This window comes from Podarcis melisellensis (genome assembly GCF_964234715.1).
Source record: "Podarcis melisellensis genome assembly, chromosome: W".
NCBI lineage: Eukaryota > Metazoa > Chordata > Lepidosauria > Squamata > Lacertidae > Podarcis > Podarcis melisellensis.
The window spans coordinates 35,948,656-35,972,827 of NC_138535.1; the positions used below are offsets into that span (position 1 = coordinate 35,948,656).

Here is a 24,172-nt window from a genome sequence, read left to right on the forward strand (position 1 = left end):
CCTTGCTGAGTTTGATCCCACCAGAAGCAACATTTTTTACTGTATTGGACTTGAAAGATGCATTCTTCTGTTGCCGGCTGGCACCACAGAGCCAACCTATATTTGCCTTCCAGTGGGAAGACCCTTTGACAGGAACAAAAGGCCAGCTAACCTGGACAAGATTGCCCCAAGGATTCAAAAATTCCCCAACTTTATTTGGCACTGCCTTGGCGAGGGATCTAACAAGTTACCCCTCAATACCGGGAGAAAAGGTGGTTCTGCAATATGTAGATGACCTTATATTAGCGGCAAAGGATTTTGATACCTGTAAAGAAGGGACAGAGGAACTGCTCCACTTGCTCTGGGAAGCTGGCTACCGAGTTTCCCAGAAAAAGGCACAGTTATGTTTAGAAAAGGTCAAATATTTGGGCTTTGACATCTCACACCAACAACGAGCATTGAGACCAGAGAGGAAAGAAGCTATTTGCCTTATCAAGGAACCTACCACAAGAAAACAACTTAGAGGATTCCTGGGAACAGCAGGGTTTTGTAGACTATGGATACCTGATTTCAGCAGTCTGGCCAAGCCCTTACATGAAAGCACTCGAGGTGCAGAAAAGGACCCATTCGTATGGGGACCTGAGCAGAAACAAGCCTTTTTAGTTATCAAACAACGACTTATGGAGGCACCAGCCCTTGGATTGCCTAATTCGGAAAAACCCTTTCAGCTGTATGTACATGAACAGAATGGGATTGCAGCGGAAGTCCTGACCCAGAGACTAGGAAGTTGGAACCGTCCAGTAGCTTATTTGTCTAAACAATTGGACTCAGTAGCAAAAGGATGGCCTCCATGCCTAAGGGCAGTAGCGGCCACTGCGAGCCTTGTCAAAGAAGCTGATAAATTTACCTTTGGCCAGACGATGTATGTGAATGTACCTCATGCTGTTCTGACACTCATGGAATATAAGGGTAGTTATTGGCTAACGAACCCAAGGATGGCTAGATACCAAGGCCTATTGTGTGAAAATCCCAGGATTCATCTACGAGTAGTGAATATGCTCAATCCAGCGACTTTGCTGCCCCTACCAGAGGTAGATGATGAAGAATCACATGATTGTCTCCAAATAATGGATGAAGTTTATTCCAGTAGACCTGATCTGAAAGATGAGCCATTGAAAAATCCAGATGTTGTATATTATACGGATGGTAGCAGTTACCTGCATGAAGGTGCCAGACGAGCAGGATATGCTGTGGTCACCAATGAGGAAGTTGTGGAAGCTGAAGCTTTGCCTGCTGGCACCTCAGCACAAAAGGCTGAACTTATAGGCTTAACTAGAGCTCTGCAGTTGGCAGCTGGATGTAAGGCAAACATCTATACTGATTCTAAATATGCCTTCTTAACCCTGCATGCACATGGAGCTCTATGGAAAGAAAGAGGTCTAATCGGAGCCCACGGGAAGGCCTTGAAATATGGACCTGAAGTAGAAATCCTGTTAGAAGCAGTATGGGCTCCAGAACAGATTGCTGTAATGCACTGCAAAGGTCATGGACGAGGAAGGGATCCAATAACCAGAGGAAATCATGCTGCTGACAAAGCAGCCCGAGAGGCAGCCCAAAAGCCTGTGGGAGGATTTATAGCAGCCCTCATACCAGAGGTAGTTCCAGAAGAAGTTAAACCTCACTATACCCCAGAAGAGAGGAAGTGGGCTGAACAGGAAGGAGCGGTTGTGAAGGACGGTTGGATGATCCTGCCGGACAATAGGATTTATGTACCTCATCATCTAGCAGGCACAATTGTAAGAAATTATCATGAATCTACTCACCTTGGCGGTACTGCAACCAGAGAGAGTCTCAGTCGGAAGTTGTATATTATTAATCTATCACAATTAGCAACTTGCATTTCACAGAAATGTGTTCTTTGTGCTAAAAACAATCCCAGGCAGGGACCGGTACAACCTCCTGGAATTCAGCATGTGGGATACGTCCCCATGGAAAGCCTAATTGTGGACTTCACAGAGCTGGTCCCTTCTAAGGGATTCAAGTATCTCCTTGTGTTTGTAGATACTCTTACCGGATGGGTTGAAGCTTTTCCCACCCGAACTGAAAAGGCACGAGAGGTAACTAAGAGACTCCTCACTGAATTGATCCCGAGGTTTGGATTACCTAGATGCATTGGAAGTGATAATGGGCCAGCGTTCATTGATCAAGTAGTACAAGAAGTATGTCGAGTCCTACAAGTAAAATGGAGACTGCATGCAGCATATAGGCCTCAGAGTTCAGGGAAAACTGAAAGAATGAATCGGACTCTGAAAACCCAATTGGCAAAATTAACCCAGGAAACGGGATTGGGATGGGTAGATGTGTTACCCATAACACTGTTTCGTGTTAGGTGTGCACCCACAAAAAGACTTAAGTTGTCACCTTTTGAGCTCCTGTATGGGAGACCGCCCTCCTTTGTTCAGGATATTCCAGCTGATCTTAAACAAATAGGAGACTATGTGACACAGGGACAAGTGCAATCTCTCTCCCGTGTTTTTGTTTCTCTTAACAGGTGGGCCCTCGAACGCACGCCGTGCAGCATTGCCGAGCCGATTCATCAGTTCCAGGCTGGCGATAGCGTATGGGTGAAAGAGTGGAAACGCGATCCACTTGCACCTAAATGGCGTGGACCTTACACCGTCTTGCTCTCTACTCCAACAGCGGTGAAGGTAGCTGAGGTGACCCCCTGGATTCATCACTCTCGTTTGAAGAAGTCTGAAGGCAGTTGGACGTGCAAAGGTGACCCCTCTAATCCTTTAAAACTGACTCTCTCCAAAAACCCCTGTATCTAGCCCTACCGGGAACGGGCTAGGTCACGGGCAACATTTGACGACCGGCCTGCTGCAGCCACTACCTGGAAGCTGGCTGACCTGCGCACGCCTGAAGCTTGAGGAGCGTCTGAACCAGCGACTGTGAACGGGAAGATTCTCTTATACAATCGATTGACTGCCCCCTTGTGGAACAATTATAAGTGATATTACTCATTGGGGATCCTCGGGATATATGTTTTGGTCTTGGTGGTTCCCCATTTCTGTCATTGGGGGAATTATATTGGGGCTAATAATTATTTGCTATCACAATAAGGTAATCTTTTGTGGAAGGAATGCATATGCTAGACATCAACATGATTTCATTATTAATCCTGATCCCTTGGGAAGGGGAAGGGTCCATGAATCTGACCAAATTTGCTAAATATGGATTCCGCCATGACCACAATATGTGGGTAGGCTTAGCTGAGATGGTAGCCAATGTTGCAAATAGGACTAATTGCCTTGTTTGCTCTCTTGGGCCAGATGATTCAGAGGGAGGTATGCCCTTATTACCAATACCATTAAGTGCCATTGGTATGGTAAGCGAAATGCCACACCAAACAGAAGTACAGAATTTCCCCGGTTGGAACTCAACTAAACCAATACGAGTTATACCTGTGCAAGGGGAAATCTGTGTGCATAAATCATCAGATGCAGCTGATCCTACCATGATAGGCTCTTCTCATTGCCACTATACTTGGGATTATATTAAGAATAGTCAAACCTGGGCAAACGGTACTACGTATCGAACTCGGAATACCTTGCCCTGTGCACCTCCTTTTATTCATGCATGGAAAGTGGTGTGGAACATAACTGTGACAGAAAAAGGCAATCTAACATACTGCACTGTGAACTCTCTACCCCTTTTGATATTTCGCCTTATGCACTCCACGTACCAAAAACCTCAGACCCGATGGTTGTGGTGGATATGTGGAGAATGGGCATACAAGAAACTCCCTTCCAAATGGAGTGGGACTTGTTTCTTGGGTTGGGTATTACCACCAATGTGGATTATGCCCACTAGTTCGGTCAAGCGTACACGAAGAAACGCTGATATTTCTCATATAGCAGGAGGAAGTACCCAAAGTTGGAGCGGTACTGATGATTGGCCACCAGAGCGCATTATAGCCTATTATGATCCTGCCTCCTGGAATCCTGGTGAGCTCATACAAGGGGCACGGGATCCTATTTATAATCTAAATAGAATAATTCGATTGCAAGCAGTAGTGGAACTTGTAAGCAATGCAACGGCCCAGAGTTTGAGACTTATTGCACAACAGTTGGATGAAAGTAGAGCCGCCATTTTGCAGCTGAAAATGGGAATGGATTATGTACTTGCCAGGCAGGGAGGCCTATGTGGAGTCTTGAACTTGACAGGGAATGCCTGTTGCTTTAACATTTCAGATAATGGTGAGGCAATCCGTGTGTTGGCCACAAAGATGGAGAATATAGCACATGTCCCAGTACAAACATGGGAAGGATGGGATATGGGATGGCTCACCAATTGGTTACCTAATGTCACAGGACTCAAAGGGATACTATTGTCTTGCTTGTTTTTCTTGACAGTAGTAGTAATGGTTTTATGTATGATGCCATGTATAATTTCATGTTTTAGAAGTACAATTAGCAAGATGGTTTCAAATGAAACTCTACCTCATATCATGGCCCTATACAGAGCTTTACCTCAGGAATATGATGAAGGTCAAGCTATCAAGGACACTTGGGATGAAGGTCCTTGAGCTTGAAAGGGGGGAATGAGGCATCTAATGATAAGCCTGCATTTTTATCAAAGCTTATATATTTTATTAAGGCTTGCTTGTATTTAAAAATGAGCTTTAAAAAAAGGATTTTCAAATGTTTCATGCCAGGCAGAGAAAAAACCTTGGCTTTTCTCCTAAGACAAGAGGGCCCCATTGATTTATAGTAGAAAAACAATTCTCAAAGTCATAAAAAGGGGAAATTACATATGCTGCCCTTGCAGGCTGAGAAAACACAATTAGGAATGAGTAAATAGTAAAATAATACCAATGTGCCTCCCAGTAAAATGAGCCATATCTTCTTCCTAAGGTTGAAAGGCCAAGAGCAGTGAAAAAGACAACTGACTTGGCTGGAAGAATGAGAGTATTTTTTGGGAAATCTTTTAAAACATTTAGCTGACAGAAAAGAGAGCATTTTTGAAAAGTCTTTTCTAAAGCTGTTTCTTTCTTAAACTGAGAGAGTTAAAAAGGGCAATAAATGTTGGGAAAAGGCAACTGGCTTGGCTGGAGAAGAAGCTTCTTTCTACTTTATTTTTAGGCTGGAAAGGGGGGTGAAAGGGGGAGGTGTAAACTGAAGAGGTTTCTTTTTAAAAGCTGTTTTTTTACTGAGTTCCTTCCTTTTTACTTTGAGAAGCTTTATTCTTTTAAGAGGCTACCTATGATAATGTATGAAATATAATAGCTTAAATATATTGGCTTAAATGTAATTATGCAAAGGATTTAAGGAATGCTAGATTCTTATTTCATATGGTTGTAAGAGTTGTATTTATCCTGAAATTAAGTCAGCCACCAGCCTAGCCCCCCTGCCAGACAGAAGACGCCATCCAAGCACTCTTGATATATAGTTGTCAGGCATTTGTTTAGAAACCTTAAATGAAGGAAATCTTTCAATGTTGATGTGAACTCAAGATCCTTGACATCTGTTGAACATAAAAATGTAAGATTAAACATTTGTTTTAGAAGGCAATAGGGCAAGGAGGGCAAGAGGTGAGCTGGTAATTAAGATTCCATGTAAGATATATTATTACTTATTTGTCATATATATAGCTCTTTGTCTCCCTTATAAGGGCAAGGAAATGGGTGTATCTTTTGTGGGTGTATCTTTTGTGATTGGTTCTACCAAACAGCCAATAGGAATTTCAACCAGGCTGATTGGACAGAGGCAGCCACAGGAGGAGCAAAGGGGGCTGGATTAAGGGAATATAAGTGCTGGCCAGGATGGCAGGAGGCCAGGCCAGAGCTTGGTAACCATATACCACTGAGCCTCTCATTTATTTGTCTGACAAATAAATTAATATTTTAATTTCTCTATTGCTGCGTTGAATATTTCATTCCAGCTAAGCGTTAACCACAAGCAGAGGTGCTACAAAAGGAGTTGGCAAGGATGGAGAATTTGATCCCCTCATCCCCAGGGCAGCTGTTGATTAGGACCCAGTTCATCCCCCCTCCCCCCCCGCCAATACTCCCCGCCCCTGGAGAGAGAGAGAGAGAGAGAGAGAGAGAGAGAGAGAGAGTGTGAGTATTGGTGTGGGGAATGACACATGCTGTATCAGAGTCTTAGTGCAAGAGTAGCTGGTGCATGCTAAAGAACACAGGAGCCTTGCTGGGTTAGATCAGCATTCTGTTCCCACAATGGCCAACCACATGCCCTTGGGAGTCCATAGGGACACGGGGACAAGAGCACTCTGTCCATCATGTTCCCCAGAAACTGGTAATCAAAAGCATGTGGTTTGTGATAATAGTGGCAAGAAATAGCCCTGACCGGAGCCACTGATCAACATATCCTCCATGATTCTAAATGTCTACAGCTGTCCAAATTGACAGTCACCACGGTCTCCTTGTGGCTAGGATAATACACCCAAGTTGATCTGATTTCGAGAGGAGTGACATTTCCCTGAGCCACCCCAAAGCAGCCACTACCGCTTCCCAAATGCCAGTGCTCAGGTGGTGAGAGTAAGCCAGAGTGGCACAGCCTGTGCAGCAGTTGCTGAGCACAGAGACAAGGAGAAAACTGGCTCTTGGGGCCAGAGGGGGCTGGCGCCTGCATCATGAGACTGGGCTTTCTGCCTCCCGTGCTGCCAATCGCAAGCGGACCCAGAGTCAAGCAGCGATGGCAAATTCTGGTTTCGTCTCCGTTCTCCTCTGCCGAGTTCTACAAGGGCCACGTTGAGACTAGGGGAGAGACCAAAGCAGAGAGCTAGAGCCACCACCTGGACTGGATTTGAGTCAGAAGGCAGGCAGGTGCGGGTACCTGAGAGGAAAGTCCGGTTGGTGGGGTAGTGCCTGGTTTGCCCTAAGGGACCAGCTGCCACTGCATGGAGCAGCTGCTGATCGTTGACAAGGGCAACTCCATTTACGTGCCTTCGAGGCACATGCACACTGCCGCAGAGCTGGAAGGGGCACTGGAGGGGGCAAAAATGTCCCCCCCCCAAAAGCACAAAAGCGGCAAAGTGGCATGGAAACAGCATCTCGACTCCCTCCCAGGAGCTTTGGCACCGACCTTTCAGACCTGTGGAGAGTTGGAGCAAGGAGTTTTGCAGGGAGGCTGCTGGTTTTCAAAAGGCCTTTCAAAAGGGCTTCCGGGAGTTTAGAGGGTGTTTGCAGGCTTTTCCAATGCTGCCCCCAATATACGCAATTTCATTTAAATGCACGGCACCTCGGAACGCAACCCCCGTGTAAACCTGCTTTGAGCCCGCTACAAGAACATCTAGAGGATAGCAAACCAACTGTTACCTTTTCTAGGAAGCCGTCTTCTCCCTGAGATCAGAGGAGGAAGGCAAGAGCAACAGACAACCAAGGGTGTTAATGGCACAGGCCCTGAGAAGAGAAAGAAACAGCCCATTGGCTGAACAGAATCTGGGCAGATGGCAGGGAAATGCACACGGTTCAGTGGCCCTGCGAAAGGGCAGGTGGGAGGACCAGAACCTGGGATGACTCAGTCAAGGCAAACAAAGGGCATGAACAGCACACAGGAAGCGGATGCAGAGCTACAGAAGCTGAAGCTGAATGCAGCGGAGGACCCCCAGCCCCCACATTGCTGAGTGGAAGAGCAGCTGTTTTCCAAGCAGGCAAGCAGAGTGGGAAGGGTAGACATCCAGCACATGAACCTGCCAGGTAAATCAACCCCTTTCCCTACCAGGTCAATAAGTCTGGTGACGGGAACTCCGCCAAGCGGCTGCCTCATCCAGCACAAGGCTTCCAAGGAGGTCCCGAAGCAGCTTGGTAGGTAGCTCCCACCGATGGTGAGGAAATAGTCCTTGCCAGGGTCAAGGTGAAGGACAAAGATAGCCTCAATCTTCTCTTCCTTGCTGACGTACACATCCAGGGAAATGTCCACCGTCTCACCTAAAACGGGAGGAGGTCAGGTAGATACACTCTTGGGCACAGCCAAGTTGCCTTGTCTGTAAATTAAAAGTGAAGACGGTGAAGAATTGAACAGAAGGACACAATAGGAGGCTGCTGGATCAGGCCAACGGCCCATCTAGTACAGCATCCTGTTCTCACAGGTGTATGGGGCAAACCTTAACTTCAAGAATTAGGAGAAGAAGCGACTCAGTTCCCACCCCCACCCCACTTTCCTCTCTAGTCCTCCAAAGCAGCAGCTGCACAGAAGATGGTGACAGGATACTGGGGGGTGAGAGAAAGTGATCCTAACAAAAGAATATCAAAAGGGAAAGGATTTTTGCGCCCCCAATGTAACTTTCTTTTTTAGTTTACATTTCATTGAGTTTTTAAAGGTTTGGCTAGTTCTATATGTTCCCCAAGATATTTTTGTGCCTCCACAACATAAAAATACGATTATTTTTTTAAAAAAGTAATTTTTGGACGGACTGCTCTCACTGGTTCCCTGCGATGCCAAAAGGTGTTTGGGGACCCTCCAGCATTGCTTGGCTTCAATTCATTTGTCTGTGTGTCTTTGTTTAAAGCTGGTCACACACACTTTTACACTTTGGGCTCAGCTGCTTTGACGTGTGGCCCTTGGAGGCTTGAGCATGGGGCAATGCAGCCCACAAATGTTAAGCCTCCCCTGCTCTACCAAACTCCCAAGGTTTGAGGGAGGAGGGTTGGGAAGAGGAGGGGAAAAGGAAGGCCTTCCCTAGATGAGCCTTGGGGTCCCTTTCCAACTCTACAGTTCTCTGATTCCAGAGAGAGACGCGCTGGGCTCCAAGTATCCCTCGCAGGGCTCAGCACGAAGCCATGCCTTCCAATACTGGCTGTCACTGAGCTTGGGGATAAAGGAGAAGTGGAGGGTGACCTGCCCGTTGTTTGTGATCTGGAACCTCTCCTTCTGCAGCTGCCGGAACTTCACATTCTCAAACGGAAACTGCAGAGCAAAACGGGGGGGGGGGGGGAGGAAAGAGAGTGTTTGCCTTCAGCAGAGGCAAGGAAACGTGCTCCAGGGGGGAGTTTGTCCTTGGCCCCGGCCTCTCATTTAGGGGACTGCACATGCCACAGGTCCACGTGGGGCTCTCCAGATATTGCTGCACTTGCCACTGGCCATGTTGGCTGGGGATGATGGGAGTTGTAGTCCAGCATCTGGAGGGCACCACGCTGGCGACCCCTGGAGTCTTTGCCTGTGAGGAAGAGGAAGAGGCTGCCGCTCAGTGGAAGGGCATCTGCCTTGCATGCAAAGGTCCCAGGTTCTATCCCCAGCATCTTCAGGTAGGGCTGGGAGAGATCCCCCGGAAATCCTGGGGAACCGCTCAAGACTGAGCTAGATGGGCCAAGGCCTTCTTTCCCCCCTGGTCTTTTTGCAGCAAACCCTCTTTAAGGGGTTGGAGAGGATCCTATTCGTCCTTACCTCCCTCCAGGGAGGGAAGGAATTCGTTCTCCATCCTGTCCATCAACTGAACAATATCCTCAATCACTTTCCGGTACCGTCGGTCATCCACAACCTTCACCTATCGGGGGGGGGGGGCAGAGCACATTTGTTGGGGCTATGGACTAAAAAGGGGGGGCATGAGTTAAGAGCAATAAGGCCTGATGCACCCCCTGTTCCCAGCCCTGAAAGAGGCAAGTACTGTAACTCTGAGAGCTTCCCCAGGATGGCAGCGGCTGTGACTTCCAGAGCCAATGGGCTGAAGCCCAATGCTCCAAGCCAAGTACCACAGAAGCTCCATTGCATGAATGGAGCCAACGGTTAAGGTATACAGTTCAGCCCATGTGGTCTGCCATGCCTGCAGGAGCAGCGTGTACTCAGAACAGTGGAGAATGGAAGCCTAGGGATTTAACAGAGCCAAAACCTGCCCACTCCTTGCACCGGAAGTCATTGGCCAAGGAGGAGCTCTGTGGAAAGGGGCCTGGTTGTTGGTCAGGGCCTGCCCAGATTCGAGGAGGTGCCACATAGCAGGCAACTAAAAAGCCTGAATAGACGATAGCCCTGGCCAGGGCAGGTGTTACCCTGTGAGGAAGAGGGAGCTGGCGGGCTTGTGGTCGCTCCTTTTCAATTCCATGTGGCTTCGGTAGCTGAGCTGATTCACGCTGCCTCCTCGCCAGAGGATTGGCTCACACCATGCTGGCACACGGCACTTCCCACTGCAAGGAGACAGTTGGACTGGCTGAGGCAACACACAAGGCTCACACAGTCAAACTTTGGCTCCACACACGGCCTGTGATCTTGACCACGGTCAAGAGCTGGAGATGATGGGGCTTGGGAGTCCAACTTCTGAAGGGGCGGACCTTGCAGGTGTGCAGGCATTTTGCCTCATGGAGAGAGTTGTCAGGAAATCAAAAGCTGCCTTCTACCAGGTCAGAATGATTTTCTGACCTCCCCCAGTTTGGATTCCTACATTGCAAGGGATTGGACGAGATGACCCTCGTGATCCCTTCCAACCCCACAATTCATTAATTAAGTCTCCTCTGGCTGGCAGCAGCTCTCTGTGGCCCAATCCTTTTTCAGGTGGAGGTGCCTTTCAACTTGAGACTCTGCATACAAAGCATATGGCACACCACCAAATGATGATCCTTCCCCAAAGCAAGGGGCCCCGTTATTCTTGTTCAGACACTATTTTTTCAGTGACCCAAAAGACCCTTTCTGGCACCTGAAATGCTGCCCAAAGGAGCCTGCCGTTTTCCGGCTTCGTCACTACATGTTCCGCCTGTCCTTTTGATTTCCCCATTACCACAGCAAGAGCAATGAAACTAGCAGGCCTAGGTGGCTTCTGACAGTTGTCAAGAACCACAAGAATATGCCACATCCTGGATGGTGAGGCTCAATGGCTACTAGCCATAATGGCCAGAGAACATACTCCACCAAGAGAAGCAGTATGGCTTGGAGGAGGGGAGCGTGCTGTTGCACCCAGGTCCTGTTTGTGGGCTGCCCGAGAGGCATCTCATTGGCCAATGTGAGAACAGGATGCTGGGCCAGATGGACCAATGGCCTGATCCAGCAGGGCTGCTCTCATGCTCTTATGCCCTGGCAGACTCATCTTGAGAGAGCACCAAGTCTCATTCCCAGACTTCCTTGACACAAACAGGATTCTCTGCTTAAACACGCCATGAAACAGGATGCTGATTATCAGGACAAATGTGGGGGAAAGGCTGCTTGTGGAAAAGGAGCCAAAACATTTCCAGAGACTTTGAGCAGGGATGGCTTGAGGAAGACAACATATCACAGCCTTGCATTTCACAACTCGCCTAGCAGCCTTTGGCAACCGGGAATTCCATGCAAGCAAAGTGAGCAGGTGAAGGAGAGCTGGATCTCTCTCTTCCTCCGTGGCTTGGTGTCCATTCTGGCTGCAGAGGAAAGGAAGTCCGTCCAGCCCTCAACTCTAGCCCTCCTCCAACAGCTTGCTTAGCAGAAAGCCATGTTTAAAATATATGTTTTACTAGCCTGCTCAGGAGGATGGAAAGGCAGGACACTACTAGCATCTCAGCAGACTAGGAAAAACAAACAAGCCTTGCAGAAGAATGATTGAGAGGACTTACTTACAAAGGCTCAACTATCAAGCAGGATCTGTTTTAGAGTCGAATTTGTACGTCGGGATGAACTTGATCTCTCCCTCTGTGAAATCAGCAAAAGCTGTCTTTTGGGTACGCTGAATGTTTAGCTAAAGCCAAAAAGAAATCGCTTATCAGCAGAGAAGCAGAAGACCCCCTGTTGCCTGACAATGGAGTCTATTAACAGCCACTGTTGTGCTGGAAGACCAAGGTGAAGTACTAGTAGGTTAAAGGTAAAGGTAAAGGGACCCCTGACCATTAGGTCCAGTCGTGACCGACTCTGGGGTTGCGGCGCTCATCTCGCGTTATTGGCCGAGGGAGCCGGCGTACAGCTTCCGGGTCATGTGGCCAGCATGACTAAGCCGCTTCTGGTGAACCAGAACAGCACACAGAAACAGCGTTTACCTTCCCGCCAGAGCGGTACCTATTGATCTACTTGCACTTGGACGTGCTTTCAAACTGCTAGGTTGGCAGGAGCAGGGACAGAGCAAGGGGAGCTCACCCCGTCGCGGGGATTCGAACCGCTGACCTTCTGATCGGCAAGCCCTAGGCTCTGTGGTTTAACCCACAGCGCCACCCGCGTCCCTACTAGTAGGTTAGCCAAGTGCAAAAAAGGGGTATACCTGCTGAGATCCTATCTTATACCCAATTCTTAAAGGTACAGGATGCTTGTGCATTTTTGCCCCATGTCATCTTAAATTACTTTGCTGCATCACACGACAGGAAAATCCTCTAACTCAGGAGTAGCAGACACGTGGCCCTCACAATGCTGCAGAACTACAATTCCCATCATCCCTGATTACTGGCCATGATGGCTGGAGCCAACAGGAACTGCAGCTCAGTAACATCCGGCAGACCACAGGTTAGCTATACCTCCAATAGACAATCTTATATGTACCAATAATCCATACAAACTGTTAACAACCACCAGAATACACCCCCGACACTAAGAGCAACTGCAAAACCACCCTTTTGCATCCTACGTTGGCTCCCAGGACGTTTCTGAGCACAATTCTCAGTGTTGGCGCCAACCTTTAAAGCCCTAAATGGCCTCAGCCCTGAAAGAGTGTCTCCATCCCCATTGTTCAGCCCAGGCATCAGGGTCCAGCACCGAGGGCCTTCTGGCCTTTTCCTCACTGTGAGAAGCGAAGTTACAGGGAACCAGGCAGAGGGCCTTCTGAGTAGTGGCACCTGCCCTGTGGGACACCCTCCCGTCAGATGTCAAGGAGATAAGTAACTATACAGCCTTTAGGGAAGTTTTTAATGTTTTATGATGGTTTTGCATATGTTGGAAGTCCCCCCCTTGCCTTCCTTGCAGCATCCTTCTCAAAGGGCTAAGGCACGACTACGCTCACAGAGTTTAAATCCACCGTAAGGTGCAGCAATCAGGCCTGTTTCAACACAAAATACCAATGCTCCTTATGCCAAGTGGGAGAAAGGTCGTCAACATGATGAACACACAAACCTTGGAGAGAAAAATGTAAAACAAAAAGCACCAGCAATTTAATTGGACTTAATGGAAGTCTCTGCTGATAAGAACATGTGAGCAACGCAGATTTTCCAGACAGATGCAAAACCTAGAGCAGGAAACCTTAGACCTTTCGATATTGCTGGACAGCAGCTATGCTGGGGCTGATGGGAGTCCAACAACATCTGGAGCGTGTGCTGAGCTAGGAAAGCCCTCTAACTGGGAAACGGCAGAGCAGTCCTACTTATTCCAAGGCAACCCTCCAACTTAATTGGGACTTGCTTCTAATTCAGGTTGCACAAACCGGCAACCTTAAAAAGCATTTGTAGAAGTCGCAGTCATCCTATGTTATAGCTACACTTTGCTCCTAACTGCCTGAAAGTGGTTTCTCTAGCCTAGGCTGGGGTATCCCAGACAAAGGAAATAAACAGGGCAATATCCTAAACCACCACATATAACACAAAGATGTCTCTCACCTGGTCGTAGGTCAGAAGTCTCTGAAGCTCATTTTTAGTGATCAGATGACAATGCTGGAAAAAAGCAAAGCAACCACAGCTACAGGCTAGCTCACGGGGTCGGGGGTCGGGGGTCGGGAGGCAGCCTGCTGCCACTTCCTGCAATATGTAGTAAGACTGATAACTAGGATTGGGCAGTATGATCATATTAGGCTAGTGCTCTGTGAACTAGACTGGCTCTTGAACTGCTTCCAGGCCCAATTCAGAGCATCCCATTTGGCCTTTCAAGTGTTTCAAGGTTTGGGGAAAGGGTACCAGAAGAAGGCCCACTTATGTTTGCACTGCCTCTCCACTGACTAGAATCCCTTTCCCAGGGAACTCCTGCTCTTTCAAGCATGGCAGGGCCTTTTCAGTCATGGCACCCGACCTTTCAGAATAATCTCCCAAAGAGGTTCACCTGGCCCCTGCTTTGATGTCCTTTCAGCAAAGACTTTTAGAATTTCCCCTGGTTCTTGAATTCATGGGCAGGGCGCTTGTGGCCCTCCAAACCCTGCTGTAGTACACAGGAACATGGGAAGCGACCTTATATTGAGGCAGACCATTGACCCATCAAGCTCAGGACGGACTACATGGACTGGCAGCAGCTTTCAGGCAGAGATCATGCCCAGCCCTAGCTGCACACACTGGTGACTGAGCCGGGAACCTTCTCCATGCAAAATGGCCGCTCTGCTTTCGCGTTACTGCCCTTAACAAACTGCAACTCCCACCCCGATCACTGGAGAAGTTGCCCACATTTGCTATAATCTCATCTAATACATCTCTGCCACTCGGTTTATGTTGCTCTCTCCTGGCTGCTCTAGTAGAAACCTTAGTGGTGCAGCTGCAGCAGCAGGGATCGCCGACACTGCACCCTCCTGGTGTTGCTGAAGTGGAACTCTCATGAGCCCGTCAGCAAGGCCAATTCTTAGCAATTATGGGAATTTTGGTCAATCAACATTTGGAGAGCACAATGCTGCCTGCCATAAAGAAGGCTGATCACCGAAGAATTGATGCTTTTGAATTCTGGTGCCGGAGGAGACTCTTGAGAGTCCCAAGGACTGCAAGAAGATCAAACCTCTCCATTCTGAAGGAAATCAGCCCTGAGTGCTCACTGGAAGGACAGATCCTGAAGCTGAGGCTCCAAGACTTTGGCCACCTCATGAGTGGCCAATGGATCCAAACTACAAGAAAGAAGATTCCACCTAAACATTAGGAAGAACTTCCTGACAGTAAGAGCTGTTCGACAGTGGAATTTGCTGCCAAGGAGTGTGGTGGAGTCTCCTTCTTTGGAGGTCTTTAAGCAGAGGCTTGACAACCATATGTCAGGAGTGCTCTGATGGTCTTTCCTGCTTGGCAGGGGGTTGGACTCGATGGCCCTTGTGGTCTCTTCCAACTCTATGATTCTATGAGAAGAGAAGACTCCCTGGAAAAGACTCTGATGGATGAATGTATTGCCAAAAATGTTATTTTTGTTTCAGTCATTGCAAATTCTGGACAAGATGGACTGTTTCAAGAAGTGGCAGAAAGACATTTCTAGATTTGTCTGGCAGGGCAAGAAGCCCAGAATAAAATTTAAAATACTAACTGACGCAAAGGAAAGAGGTGGATTTGCCCTGCCAGACCTTAAACTTTACTATGAATCAGCAGCATTCTGCTGGTTGAGAGATTGGCTGCTTCTTGAGAACACAGACATTTTGGACTTAGAAGGTTTCAACAATGTTTTTGGGTGGCATGCATATTTGTGGTACGACAAGGTTAAAGCACATAAAGCATTTAAAAACCATATTGTCAGGAAAGCATTGTTTAATGTCTGGATAAGATACAAAGACTTACTGGAAAATAAAACCCCAAGGTGGTTGTCACCAATGGAAGCAAAGGCTCAGAAAAAACTCAATATGGAGGCCAAATGGCCGCAATATTGGGAAATATTGGAACAAGAAGGAGACAAATTGAAATTGCAGAGTTTTGAGAAATTAAAAGATAAAGTGCAAGACTGGCTTCATTATTACCAAATAAGAGAGGCCTATAATTTGGACAAAAAAAATGGCTTCCAGGTGGAAAAATCAAAATTGGAAACAGAACTGTTAGATCCCAAAACTAAGATACTTTCAAGAATGTATAACTTGCTGTTAAAATGGAATACGCAGGATGAAATGGTTAAATCTGCTATGATTAAATGGGCACAAGACATTGGTCATAACATTATGTTTGCTGACTGGGAACAATTGTGGACCACCGGTATGAAATTTATGGCATGGCATGTAATGCATTGAGAGAGAATATTATGAAAATGATATACAGGTGGTACATGACACCAGTCAAGCTTGCAAAAATATATCATTTGCCCAACAATAAATGTTGGAAATGTAAAGAAAATGAAGGTACATTCTTTCACCTTTGGTGGACGTGCCCAAAGATTAAGGCCTTCTGGGAGATGATCTATAATGAAATGAAAAAGGTATTTAAATATACCTTCCTGAAGAAACCAGAGGCCTTCCTCCTGGGCATAGTCGGCCAATTGGTGCCAAAGAAGGATAGAGCTTTTTTCATGTATGCAACAACAGCAGCAAGAATACTTATTGCAAAGTATTGGAAGACACAAGATTTACCCACCCTGGAAGAGTGGCAGATGAAGGTGATGGACTATATGGAATTGGCGGAAATGACTGGCAGAATACGAGACCTGGGAGAAGAGTTGGTGGAAGAAGACTGGAAGAAATTTAAAGACTATTTGCAGAAACACTGTAAAATTAACGAATGTTAAAATGATGTTGGATTGAAAATAAGTGGCATTAGCAACAAAGTTATTAAGAATATGCAAAAATGAATTGATAATGGTTGGAAATAAAGAGTTATAATATGTTAAGATATAGAGATAAGACAATGAATGAGGGTAAGGATTTGCTGATTTGATTATGTAAAGGGGATACAAAAAGGGGAGGTGAGAGGAGGTCAAGGAAACAAGCAAATGAGTTTAAAGTTATAAAAAAACAGATTTGTTTTTATTTTTTCTTATTTTCTTTTTGTCTTTTGTCTTTTGTATGTTGTATTTTTATTTTTATTTTTTCATGTATTTTTGTACTTATGTTTTTGTAAAACTTTAATAATTATTTCTTTAAAAAAGAGAAAAGACTCTGATGTTGGGAAAGATGGAGGGCACAAGGAGAAGGGGACGACAGAGGACGAGATGGTGGGACAGTGTTCTCGAAGCTACCAGCATGAGTTTGACCAAACTGCGGGAGGCAGTGGAAGACAGGAGGGCCTGGCGTGCTCTGGTCCAGGGGGTCACGAAGAGGCGGACACGACTAAACGACTAAACAACAACAAATGCTGCCTACCCTGAGCTACACACAGGCAGGAAAGTTACAGAAACGTGACTCAATTTGCTTCTCCAGATAGCGGAGACCAGCAAGTTACATCAGCCAAGGCTCTCTCCCTCCAAGCCCTCGAAACGCACTCGTGTTTCATGATTGTCAGCTGCGGCAGACCCTGGTCAGGGGGCAGGAAGCTCATCTGGGCACCGATATCCTTGTAATCCTGGTTTCGGCGCCCGAAGTCTTCCACGTGGGCAGCAAGGTGGGAATTGACCATGCAGAAGCTGGTATTGTTGCAGACAAGCCTCACGGCCACACACCCCTTGTTACCCTGCAGGGGCGGAGCAAAGATGGCTGTTAGTGAGCAAGCAGGAAAGAGGGGGAACTGGTTGGCAGAGATTAGAAAAACAGACAGACAGACAGACAGACAGACAGAAAGATCGACGTAGGGAATTCCGCTGTCAGGGTCTACTCCCCATCTTCCCCATGATGCCTGTGGCCACTGTCTCCCTCATCACTTCCTTGATGCGCCTGAGCTGGTCCTTCCTGACAAAGATGAGCACCAGCTGCACCTAGAAGATGCAAGTTACTGGGATGTCTACCAGCTCTGTTCATTGCTTGCTGTCCTGGGCCGGCTGGATGCAGATAGGAGTGGCAGGTGGCACCAACTGGGGATCCCCCAAGGGAAGAAGGCTCAGAGCCAGGGAACTGGTGGGGGGTCGTCCGAGGGAGAAGAGGGAGCAGACTGTGAGCAAGAGGAGGTGTTGGAAACTGAAGAGGCAGGAGGGCAGGAAGATTCTGTGGCAAACAGCAGCCCAGAATCCGAGGCAGAAGTGGAGGCTGGAGGCGGGGGTCAAGAGGCAGAGATCAGGCAGGCTGCTGAAGAAGCCAGGGGGTCTCCCCATCCTGCTGCGATCAGCTCCCCTCCCTGCTGGTCTCCCAGAACACAGAGAAATTAAGAGGAGGGAGCAAAGACAGGCAAGGTGTCAGAGTCTCAGGATGCTTGGGAAGGACCAGGGGGAGGAGGAGACTTCAGAGAGTGGTGGGTGGGTAGCAACCTTCAGCCTTCACAACTACCTCACTGGGGCAAGACCTGTTGGGAAAGGTTTCTGTGATCACGAGGCCTGCACGGTTTGGGTTTCTTTGAATAAAGAATGTGGGCTTCTTTTGAATAAAACACCACTGACACCAGGTGTTTTTTCTTGCTGACCTCCTCCTCCTCCTCCTCCTCCTCACTCCAGCTCCTGACAGCTGTCTGGCTGCTGAAGAAATGGGTGGGGTTGGACTTACTTTCTTGTACTTGGATTTGGAACGCAAAGCCTTTTCCACAGCTGTCAGCCACTCTTGCTCCTTTGTCGAGTCCAAGTAGAAGAAAGCCTCTGTGCTCAGGTCCAGCTCCTGGAACCGAATGCCCAAGTGCCAAAGAGAAGGATGTGGAAGTGCAGGAATAGGACTCCAATCGGAACAGACGTGCTGGTCAAATATGCAAAGACAACAGGAGTGTGCAAGGGCAGGCAAGATCAGGACCAAGAACAAACAAGTAATACCAGCCACTTCTTCCTCAGCTTAGCTATTCGGGGCCCCAAAGGAGCTTTGCTAATGAAAGAAAAAAAGCTTTTCCCTTGTATTTTTAAAGATGTGTCAGCCAGCCTGATATCTAAGCACTATCCCAGTAGCCACAGGCAACCAGAAATTCTTTGAAGGCAAGTGAGTTGGTTGATCTCTCCATTCTTCCTTCACCTGGCAACCTGGTTTCCAGGCTGGCTTTCCGGGAGCAGAAAACCACCTCTCAGATCTGTTGTGCCAAGCTTGTTTGCTAGAAGATTACCCCGTAACACCCTTGTCCTCTTTGCAAACCTCCTAAAAGGCTAGCCTTCTGTGTTTCCATGCTGGCCATGAAGGAATGGGCATTCCCGACTCTGAAAACAGCACAGAAATACAGCCTGTCTAGTAAAGGGGTAAAAAGAGCAAGCTAAACAGCCTCTGTAAAACAGTAGCATCTGAAGCTGCTAACCACATACTGATAAACATATCATAAAAGGAGACATGAAAAACAAATGGCCACTGGGTACTACTAACAGTGGGACACGGGTGGCGCTGTGGGTTAAACCACAGAGCCTAGCACTTGCAGATCAGAAGGCCGGCGGTTCGAATCTCCGTGACGGGGTGAGCTCCCGTTGCTCGGTCCCTGCTCCTGCCAACCTAGCAGTTCAAAAGCACGTCCAAGTGCAAGTAGATCAATAGGTGCCGCTCCGGCGGGAAGGTAAACGGCATTTCCGTGTGCTGCTCTGGTTCACCAGAAGCGGCTTAGTCCTGCTGGCCACATGACCCAGAAGCTGCACACCAGCTCCCTCGGCCAGTAAAGCGAGATGAGCGCCGCAACCCCAGAGTCGGTCACGACTGGACCTAATGGTCAGGGGTCCCTTTAACTTTACCTTACTACTAACAGTACGAGGAAATAACCAAAGCAAAAACTCAAAAACTTTGTTTGAAGTAGTAAGCTTAGCATTATAAGGATGACCCACACCAAGTGTTGGGGGGGGGGGTGTCACACCTCCCTTTCCTCCAGCACAGCTTTTAGGAGGAGTTCCAAAGGTTTTGCTTCAGTTTTGGATTAACTGCATCTTGTCACAATGTCTGAAGCTGCACAAACCGCTTCATTTGAACCATGGCTCCTTGAAACAAGCCCATTTCCAATCGTGGGTTTACAAAGCTGGTCAAATGAACCACCTTAGGATCTGGACACACCAAACTGTGGTTAATTTAAAATCCAAGTGGAAGCTTCCCAATAGGCTTGGGGTGGGGGAGAGGTGTGCAAACCTGGAGGAGAGGCTGCCGTCCTGCTCATAATATGAAGCCACGGTTCAGTATGTGGCACCAAGGGAAATTGCCCACCACAACTAATACTTTCAATTACCCACCCATGTGGCCTGAGTGAACAGGACAGACTTTGCCTGGCACCCAACAATAAAGCTGTCATGTAGATGTCGCTTTCTCCAGCCCCAACTCTGATACAGGTTATAATAATAATAATAATAATAATAATAATAATAATAATAATAATTTATTATTTATACCCCGCCCATCTGGCTGAGTTTCCCCAGCCACTCTGGGCGGCTCCCAATCAGTGTTAAAAACAGTACAGCATTACATATTAAAAACTTCCCTGAACAGGGCTGCCTTAAGATGTCTTCTGAACGTCAGGTAATTCTTTATCTCTTTGACATCTGATGGGAGGGCGTTCCACAGGGCGGGCGCCACTACCGAGAAGGCCCTCTGTCTGGTTCCCTGTAGCCTCACTTCTCGCAATGAGGGAACCGCCAGAAGGCCCTCGGCGCTGGATCTCAGTGTCCGGGCTGAACGATGGGGGTGGAGACGCTCCTTCAGGTATACAGGACCGAGGCCGTTTAGGGCTTTAAAGGTCAGCACCAACACTTTGAATCGTGCTCGGAAACGTACTGGGAGCCAATGCAGATCTCTCAGAATCGGTGTTATGTGGTCCCGGTGGCCACTCCCAGTCACCAGTCTAGCTGCCGCATTCTGGATTAATTGCAGTTTCCGGGTCACCTTCAAAGGTAGCCCCACGTAGAGCGCGTTGCAGTAGTCCAAGCGGGAGATAACTAGAGCATGCACCACTCTGATGAGACAGTCCGCGGGCAGGGAGGGTCTTAGCCTGCGTACCAGTTGGAGCTGGTAGACAGCTGCCCTGGACACAGAGTTAATCTGCGCCTCCATGGACAGCTGTGAGTCCAAAATGACTCCCAGGCTTCGCACCTGGTCCTTCAGGGGCACAGTTACCCCATTCAGGACCAGGGAATCCTCCACACCTGCCCGCCTCCTGTCCCCCCAAAACAGTACTTCTGTCTTGTCAGGATTCAACCTCAATCTGTTAGCCGCCATCCAACCTCCAACCGCCTCCAGGCACTCACACAGGACCTTCACCGCCTTCACTGGTTCTGATTTAAAGGAGAGGTAGAGCTGGGTGTCATCTGCATACTGATGAACACCCAGTCCAAACCCCCTGATGATCTCTCCCAGCGGCTTCATATAGATATTAAAAAGCATGGGGGAGAGGACAGAACCCTGAGGCACCCCACAAGTGAGAGCCCAGGGGTCTGAACACTCACCCCCCACCACCACCTTCTGAACACGGCCCAGGAGGAAGGAGCGGAACCACGGTATGACAGTGCCCCCAGCTCCCAGCCCCTCTAGACGGTCCAGAAGGATGTTATGGTCGATGGTGTCAAAGGCCGCTGAGAGATCCAGCAGAACTAGGAAACAGCTCTCACCTTTGTCCCTAGCCCGCCGGAGATCATCAACCAGCGCGACCAAGGCAGTTTCAGTCCCATGGTGAGGCCTGAATCCCGATTGGAAGGGATCCAAATGGTCCGTTTCCTCCAGGCGTGCTTGGAGTTGTTCAGCAACCACCCGCTCAATCACCTTGCCCAAGAATGGCAGATTTGAGACTGGGCGATAGTTGGCCATTCACCACCCCGCAGAGCCCATCGCCCAGCCCTTCCCGGCTCGCTTTTATCAGCCAGGATGGGCAAGGATCAGGGAGACAGGTGGTCGGTTTCACTCGTCCAAGCAGCCTGTCCACATCCTCGGAGGTAACAGATTGGAATTGATCCCATGTAACAGGACCAGACAGAACTCTAGCACTCTCCCGCCCTGGCCCTGCTCCCACGGTGGAGTCTAGCTCCTTCTGAATCTGAGCGATTTTATTCGCAAAAAACTTTGCAAAAGCATTGCAGGAGGTCTTGGGGTCCCTACCAGGCCCCGGTGGTACAGGTGGTTCTGATAGATTGCGAACCACCTGAAAAAGTCTCCTGCTGCTGTTTTCTGCAGATGCAATGGAGGCGGCGAAGAAGGCCCTCTTCGCCGTCGCCATTGCCACTTGGTAGGCTCGACGTTGAGCTCTAACCCGTGTCCGGTCTGATTCAGAATGAGTTTTCCGCCACTGGCGCTCTAGCCGTCTCAACGATTGTTTCATCACCCTCAGCTCCGGGGAAAACCACGGGGCTGTCCGGGCTCCATGCAATCGGAGAGGGTGCTTCGGAGCCAGACAGTCAATAGCCCTGGTTAACTCCGCATTCCAGCGTGCCACCAGGGAATCAGCTGAAAGGCCATCAACTTGGGATAAAGCATCCCCTACCACTCTCTGGAAGCCAATTGGATCCCTTAAGTGGCGGGGGCGGACCATCCGAATCGGTCCCACCTCCCTGCGTAGGGGAAGGGTTGCGGAGAAGTCCAGTTGCACCAGGAAGTGATCTGACCATGGCACTTCTTTTGTTTCGCTTTTAGTTAATGTCAGATCACCAACATCCGTAGAGGTAAACACCAAGTCTAAGGCATGTCCGTGGCTATGAGTTGGGCCAGACTTATTCAGGGACAGCCCCATGGAGGCCATGCTTTCCACGAAGTCCCGAGCGGCCCCTTGTAAGGTCGTGTCGGCATGGATGTTAAAATCCCCCAGGACAACCAAGCTAGGTGTCTCCAGGAGCATATCCGCCACGACCTGAAGCAGCTCGGGCAGGGAATCCTTGGTGCAGCGGGGAGGTCGGTACACCAGTAGGAATCCTGTACTGCCCCTATTGCCCAACTTCCAGAACATGCACTCAGAAAACTGGGTCTTCCCAATAGGACGCCTGGTGCAGACTAATGACTTCCTAAAAATCACTGCAACACCCCCCCCCCCCGCCCACATGACCTGGGTTGCTGTGCGTAAGAGAAACCTGGTGGGCAAGCAGCGGCAAGGACAGGCCCATCTGCTTCATCCAACCAGGTCTCTGTCACACATGCCAGATCAAATCCTCCATCCACAATCAGGTCGTGGATGGCAGTGGTTTTATTCATCATTGACCTGGCATTGCACAGCAACACCTTCAGGTCATGTGGGTTTCCCTTGCTGATTACTGTATCCTTCCGGTCAGGACCAGACCTGGAGGCAGGGATAGTCCTCAAACAACGACTAAACCTGCCTCCTCGGTAATGACATGGTCTGGTCTTAGCATAATTCCTCCTCCTGCCCGTGATCACTGAGAACGGGTGTCCCAATACATCTCCCCCTGTGGAACCTGCCCCACCCAATCTATTGGCTGAGGCCCACTCCCAGGCAGCCATGACCCTTCCCCTTAAAAGGCAAAATACAAACTATATAATAATTTAACAGAATAATAATAATAATAAAACAAAACAGAACAGAACAAAACAAAACAAAGCAAGAAACAATAGCCCTGACTAAATGCTTATCCCACCCCAAGCAAAAATAAAGTAATGAAATAATATAATATTATAAAAAAAAAACAACCACCATTTAAAGTGCTGCAAATTAAAAGCGATTAAAACATTTAAAACCATTGTGTCCATTGCTGCTGGTAGCTGCTCTAAACTGTAGTGGTAGTGCAGGCCCCGCCCCCTAGGCCGGATGGAGTTGGCAGGAGAGGGAGCGGTCCTCCCAACACTCACGCAAGCAGCAGCAGCAGCAGCCGTGTCCCGGAAGCCTCTCTCAGGCCTCTTATGCTGTGGTGGTTCCACTGGTCTTTGCACTTTGGCATGATCTGAGCTGAAATTCTGGGTGTTGACATATTCCTTCTCTCTCTTGGCGAGGACGTGCTGGATGAGTCCCTCTCTCTGTCCGGACTGCGGATGTGTGGAAGGCACAAAGAGCTGGCGCATAGTGTGGGTCATTGGGGTTGCTTCTTGCTCATGCTCTCCTTGTCACGGATACGCCTCAGGGAGATGAGAACACAACTCAAGTAGTCCTTCAAAGCAAGGAGGCGGGAGGGCACAGTACACCTCTAAGGCAACTTACAGCCTGCTTGGTGGCAGCGGTGGGGGTGGAGGCTCCCCATTTGCTGATTCTGCAGGTTTCTTTCCTTCTCCATGAAGTTATCCTCGAATCCCAGAATTCCCGAGAGAGGAAAAGACTTCTGAGGTTAGAGAGGCTTGTCGCCGGAAATCACCCCCCCCCCTCCATTAACACGTGTAACGCACAAGCACCACACTCACACATGCACGCAGCTCCCCTCCCTGACCCCAGAGATGTCCCTTTAGAGGGCCATCTCTTAACAGCCTTCCGTAAATAAGGAAGCGCTAGTCTGACAGCTCTTCTCTACAGCGCTCCGCATCGCCCTATCTTTATTGTGAGTAGACCGGCCGCCTGAACTTTAGGTCAAACGGCGGCCGCCTCAGCCAATCAACATTGCCGAACAGCGCCCCTTGCGGCGGCCACGCTGGTACTGCAGGCTGCAAGCGCCTTTTCCTCACCTTTTGACAGCTCTCGATACAATGTTTCCGAGTTTAATTGACCGTGACTGATGTAATCAAAATGTAGCAAGTAACTTCCGAAAGGCGAAAGTACTTTGAACTT

The 24,172-nt window shown here is 48.6% G+C and overlaps 1 pseudogene across 1 annotated transcript in view; it reads right to left on the reverse strand.

Annotated features, from left to right (window-relative positions):
* The window catches only part of LOC309361248 (inositol polyphosphate 5-phosphatase OCRL-like), a 29,515-nt pseudogene extending 5,804 nt beyond the window's left edge, over positions 1 to 23,711 (reverse strand). Inside the window, exons 1-12 of the transcript in view lie at positions 23,615 to 23,711; positions 23,338 to 23,532; positions 18,091 to 18,273; positions 17,273 to 17,372; positions 16,904 to 17,154; positions 13,469 to 13,522; positions 11,531 to 11,634; positions 9,986 to 10,120; positions 9,376 to 9,486; positions 8,744 to 8,909; positions 7,722 to 7,930; positions 7,319 to 7,342 (exon numbers count right to left, since the gene is read on the reverse strand). The product of the transcript in view is annotated as an inositol polyphosphate 5-phosphatase OCRL-like (transcript). The remainder of the gene's footprint in view (positions 1 to 7,318; positions 7,343 to 7,721; positions 7,931 to 8,743; positions 8,910 to 9,375; positions 9,487 to 9,985; positions 10,121 to 11,530; positions 11,635 to 13,468; positions 13,523 to 16,903; positions 17,155 to 17,272; positions 17,373 to 18,090; positions 18,274 to 23,337; positions 23,533 to 23,614) is intronic.
* Between the last annotated feature and the right edge of the window lie 461 nt (positions 23,712 to 24,172).